At 43.2% G+C, this 5,972-nt stretch overlaps 1 long non-coding RNA gene across 1 annotated transcript; it reads left to right on the top strand.

Annotated features, from left to right (window-relative positions):
- The first annotated feature begins 942 nt into the window (after positions 1 to 942).
- Positions 943 to 2,201, top strand: LOC132243578 (uncharacterized). Its single transcript, XR_009455217.1, has 2 exons — positions 943 to 1,229; positions 1,774 to 2,201. It is a non-coding gene; the product is annotated as an uncharacterized LOC132243578 (long non-coding RNA).
- Positions 2,202 to 5,972: the final 3,771 nt, after the last annotated feature.

Below are 5,972 nucleotides of genomic sequence, written 5' to 3'. Positions count from 1 at the left end.
AACCTAAAAGCTCTAGGCATGTGCTTGGTGTTGTAAAAAATTGTGCTTGGTGTTGTAAAAAAAAGAACAAAATGATGGTTCCAAATACCCTAAAGAGTATTTACATGAGTATTTATACAGAAGTGGGTACCTGCATGCGAGCGTGGTGGGTTTGGAAATTGCTGGATCAGGGATAGAAATAATACAATGCAACTTGCAAATGTATCTTGCAAGTTACATTTTAAGAATATCAAATACTCAAAATTAACTTCTTGACAACTAGCTTGCAAACACTTAATGACTGATGCAGGCTTACACACGCCATTTATTGAATAATTTTAATGAAAAATAAATTTGTAAAAAACATTTGCTGATGATTCACAAACAAAACTAAGTTAATTGCATTTGTTGAATTAGTTGTTCTTCCTAGGTAACTTGCTGGTGTTTCATCAAATACAAGACATAAAAGAATGAGGTAAAGGGAAAGCATCTGTCAGGATGAAAGTTTAACGAAGTAAAAGTTAAGCATAAAATGTAATTAGCTGTTCTCTGTGTGTATGTCAGAGTTATATGATGGAAGAATAGATTTGTTGTTGACACAAAATAAAAAATGCCAGTCCCTTTCCCTCCTCTCTTATATCCAAATGTGCTAGTTAGCAAAACTATACACTCAGCAAATCCCCTCTCCATCCTGAATAAACCAAATACCCCTGCACTCTTAGGAAGACATATGTCACAGGGAGGAGCAAGGAGGAGACACCATAAAACAAAAGAAGGAAATAAACAGAAAACACTTACCTGCAGCAGGATCAGCACAGAATGGGAGCAAGAAGGGGAACCCGTGCGGCTTGTCAGCCACATCTTTATTCAATTAAGACCAGCTGATGACGTCAGCAATAAACGCCGGCTGGAGAAGATAAAGATGGCGGCCAACAGCAAGGAGAGAGAGAGAGTGTGAGTGAGTGAGTGAGTGAGTGAGTGAGTGAGTGAGTGAGTGAGTGAGTGAGTGTGTGTGTGTGTGTGTGTGTTTGTGTGTGTGTGTGTGTGTCATGTGGGAAGTAAACAATCCCGTGGAGAAGCCCAGGGAGCATGGGGCTTCAGAGAGGGAGCCAGAAGAGGCTCCTGAAGAGAAGTGTGCCGACGATGGGGAAGCACGGGACAGAAGAAGATCAGAACAGCCTGTGGAGACGGCAGAGGCACTACGAATGAAGGAAAGAGGAGCAAGCCCATGGCGACACACAGGATAGCAGGTGGGAGCTGGGGAGGAACGACAGGGAGGAGGAAGACTTCAGGGCCCTTTGGAGAAGACTTTGAGGGGAACAACAGGGAAAACCTGGGTAGAAGGGGGCAGGGGCCCTGAAGTGAGAAGAGGAATAAAACCTGGTGGGGAATACCCGAGGCAATCAGCTCAGGACAGCCCAGAGAGAGGAGATGGTGGGGAACGATGGTGGAGCCAGGTTTAAAGGGGGGAGCCTGAAGGGCATGAGAGCCCCAGAAATATAGATAGAGGACTACTAGGGATCCCCAAGGGGCCTACAAGATAATTATCTTTTTCTTTGTGAGTTTAGTTTTGATTTTCCCCAAGTAAAGGGGTGGAGAGTGGGACTAGAAGTATAAGGAAGGGAGGAGCTTGAGGCCTCAGGATAGTAGTGTGGCGGTAGTGGTTTCATTATTTTTCCCCAAAGGAAGGGGTTGGGGAAGTTAAGGAGAGGGCATTAATCACCCAGGATATTTGGGCGGGTGTAAAAGAATAGATCCTGACGGGATTGTACTGGTATCTTCGACACCACCAAGGAGGAGCAACATGGTCCATCCAGCCGGAAAGGAGGAGTAAGGATGGGGTGTAGGGGTGGCGGAGCCCCGTAAGAGACCATCGAGCAGAGCGCACCCGACCGAGTGACCCCGAGGAGGCAGCCCCCACTGGGAATATTCAAAGTCGTGGCAGACGAGACACGGGCGGTCTGCCTCGGGAGAGAACAGCTACTTGAGCAGCAACCAGAGCGGACAAGGAGAACATCACCCACCATACGTGGGAAAGCCGCTCAAGACTGGGTGTTTGAGTCCCGTTGGTCACAACATACATATAGATGAATGTGTATAATATGACTGCTCTTGGAAGAGCTGAGGACCACAGTTGATGAGACCCACCATTACAGTCCCTGATCCTCCAAATTAAGACCTTAAAATCTATTTCCTCCTAAATAACATGGCAATTGAATCAACATTTCACATCCAAATTGCTCTTCTTAATGCTCGTCTTCCTTCCCTAGGTTCAGCTTTTCATATTTGTCCAGCCTGCTCTGTTTCATACTGTCTATTTAGGCAGATGCTATTTATGCTAGAAAAAAATTCCATTCCTCCAATCCTGGCACAGTGCCCCAGACATAACTTATTAGTGATTCTAGGCAAAGTAAATGTTTGTGAAACCAAAGGGTTTAGAAAATCCTTCCAGAGTAAATTTCCCCAATAATGAAAATGGCAAGTGATTACAAAATTTTGCACTGACTGATGGTTCCAACTTAGTAGCTTTTTTAGCACTAACAACCTCCAGGAACTGACTGGGTATATTATAAGTGAGAGCGCTCAGCTGGGGTATGTGTGTGTGTATGTGCATGCCCACAGAATGATTAACTGTCCCTGCTAGTGTCATTTGCTGGCCTGTAGAATAGTTGGAGAATGGCCAAATATTTCTTTATCATTGCAGGGATGGATTCAGGCCAAATATGGTGCAGAATTCTCATAGAGAAGTTCATAGACCATGTTTTAGAGTTGAGGACATTCTGCTGGAGTTGAAAAGAAAACTGAGCAGAGTGTGAGGGGAGACATCTGAAACTTGTCTACACTATAGAACATTACCAGTGTGATTCTCACAATTGTCAGATGGTCAGGAACCTTCCGGTAGATAATAAGGATTTCATAAACAGCCTGGGTCAATTACACTTTGTAGCTAACTTAACTAACACGCACGTATAAGCACTGGAAGTCATCAGAGAATACTTTATACAACATTACTGACCAGGGCCATCACAGGTCTGCTGAGCCAATGAATGGAAATAGTTATCATAAAGCTACTGAAATAATTACATAGGCTTGTGCAAGTGCAGCCCTGGACTGCAGCACTCAGGTCATCACATTTCTTCCTGACCCAGGCTTGGATTTTGTTTTCATTACAGACACTAGCATAATTCCCATCAACGTCAGACAGATTAGATCCCTCTTCTTCTGCCTCAACTGAGAATGTCAATCCTGCAGTTAGTGGTGTGGTTGAATGCAGACCTAGTAACTAATTCATGTGATACCAGTGAAGGCATAGCAGCATGACCTTCAGAGCAGGATTTACAGGGCCAATGGTGACCAGCAAACGCGTGTACGTGGTTTGCTGGTCACCATTGTTTTGTGTGTTAGATTAAAACTATATTAAAACTACTCTGCCCATTCTACAGTCACCTCTGGTAACTTCAGTGTAGATCCAGGTTTGCCTGCTCTGTACTGCTATCCACAGTCCCCTTTCCCACCTACTGACCCCTTGCACAGCACTCAGCCCTCTACAATTACTGTCTCCAGACTGTTATCCTCCGTGCCCATGAGACAAGACCAGAATGACAAGCAGGCAACAGAGCAGTTCTTCCCTTGGGCACATTCCACATGTCCTGCCAAAGTCATTCACATCTGCCTTAAAAGAGAAGGAGCCCTTTCTTGACACTTGGCTTCATTTGCAAGGCTGGCAAGGTAAAGGCAATTCTGTTGCTTTCCTAAGGGCTGGATGGAAGCTAAAGTGACTCTGCTGCCTCACAGAAAACAAATTGTTCTGCTCCTGCCCATTTTGCAAGTGTAGCTGCTGTGTCTGACCTAATGCTCAGGCTCATTTGTAGCCCTAATATGGAATTGGCTGCAACATTCTTTTCAAATGTTTCCTTTCCTAATAGTTCATTAGATATAGGGTTCTATTCCTATTAATGCAGAATGTGGTTACATGCAATCTTCATCTCTGTTCACTATTATGGCAGTATCTGAGGACTTTACCATCTTTAATGTATTTCTTCTCATAACATTTGTGAGAGAAGACAATGCTGTTAACTCAATTTTATGGAGTAAAACTAAGGCACACACAACTTAAGGAACATATGATCAATGAAGTCAGGATGGTCCAGTGGTTAGGGCACTAGCTTGGGGATTGGGCTTCAAAACCCTGCTCTGCCATAGACTCTCTGTGTGAGCTTGACTGAATCACTTAAGGTATGTCTAGTGGAAACAAACCCAGACTAACTCGGATATCAGCAGCAGTCTATCGGCAACATAGAGCTCAGTGACTTAACTGCCCTGTACTCCAGGTGGATTTTGCAGACAACAGTGAGCTGTCTTGCCTACATTGCATTCACCCTTATTCTCTCTGGGTAATATTTTCAAAAGCAATTCAGTAATTGCTAAAAAGTGACCCATTTTCAAAAGTGACTTAGGCCCTGAGAAGTCTACATGAGTCTGAAAATCAGATTTAGGCCCCCAAGTTATTTAAAGGTTTTTTAATATTTTATTCTCCATGCCTCAAGCACCTCTTTGGCAAAATGGGGCAGCCTCAGGACTCCTCACCTCATAGGAGTGTAGAGAGGCTAACCTTGCTGCAGATATACTCAGATTCTACAGCAATGGGAGTCATTGCTCACCTCAGATGAATAGGTAAATACACTTGTGTGCCCTGATTTTAGTGAAACAGTTCTGATTTTCTATGTAATGCCCCACTGTTTCAGAAGCTTTGAGGAGGGATGCCTGAAATGTCCTAAGCTTACTTTCCACTAATCAAAAAGATAATTTGCTTTTTTTTTTTTAAACACAGAAGGCCATGGAGTTCGCTCTCTATTCAGCTAACTGCATGGTGGTATGAGTTGATGACTAGGGGGTGGAATGAGGAGAAACTTCAAACAACTGTTGACAGTACCAAGGCTGTTCTTTTGCTTAAAGTGAATATTAATGAGACTTTCTCAGTAATATATGATTAACTCACTCCAAACATCAAATTATGAGAAAAAGTCCTCTCCTCTGAGAAATATGCCCATCACTGATGCCTTACAAGCTGGTAGGTAGTAACAGGATGGAAGGCCGTGTCATTTTGTCCTTATTTTAAAAGATTTTTGTGACCCTAACATATATTGCTGCAAAGTCTGTCCCTTTTGTATTTAAAAAATATGGATGCCCTATGTAAAAATAATAGCATCAATGTAAACCCATGAGTTACTTTACTGATTTCAATGGAAGGTGGCTAGATTTGCATCTGTTTAGCTGAGAGAAGAATCTGACAAGCAAGGACATCTTCCAGGAAGTTACCCAGCAGAACAAAATGCAGCTGAGAGCTCTAATCAGTGGAATCCAATACAGTGACAAAAAGATTTTTTTCCTTTCTCTTAGTAAGGTTCTGCTTTTACCCTAAGAAAAGGGAACTCTGCCTAATTTAGCAGTTAACAAAATAGAGCCTTTAAAACCCTTTAAAACCCTAGACTGGTTGGTGCCATGTTATCTTCTTTGAATGTGGAGCCAGCCAAGTATCCAAGGCAGCCTAATGTTCCTGAAGGACTATTTGATTTCTGTGCATGTCTGGCCTGTTGTTTCACAGGGCTCGCTATACAGGAGACTGCAGGACTAGGACTTTATATCCAAATGCCTGTTTCAAAGCAATTACAAATGAAACTGTGCAGTGAGGTTGGAGCGGGGGGGAAATTTAGATCCCATGATTATAAACAACGGGAAATAGATTGTTGTCTTTTTAAATTAGCTGGGGACTTTCTGTACCTTGAGTTCTCTGGTCCTACAGCCCTGGGCTTTTATTTTTGTTCTGCTATAGCAGCTCTCTGCCAAGGTGCATGACACTTTTCACAGACCAGGGGCTGGATTCTGCTCTCAGCCAAATCCAGAAATTACCTTGGCTTTGCAGCAGAGTAAGTGCAATTGAAATCCAACCCTTTGCATCAAGGAGATATTTCTGCAGTAGAGCAGCACTATCC

This window comes from Alligator mississippiensis, chromosome 10 (assembly GCF_030867095.1).
Source record: "Alligator mississippiensis isolate rAllMis1 chromosome 10, rAllMis1, whole genome shotgun sequence".
Classification (NCBI taxonomy): Eukaryota; Metazoa; Chordata; order Crocodylia; family Alligatoridae; genus Alligator; species Alligator mississippiensis.
Note: the sequence above shows the minus strand (reverse complement) of the source record. Positions and strands in the feature narration are given on the sequence as shown.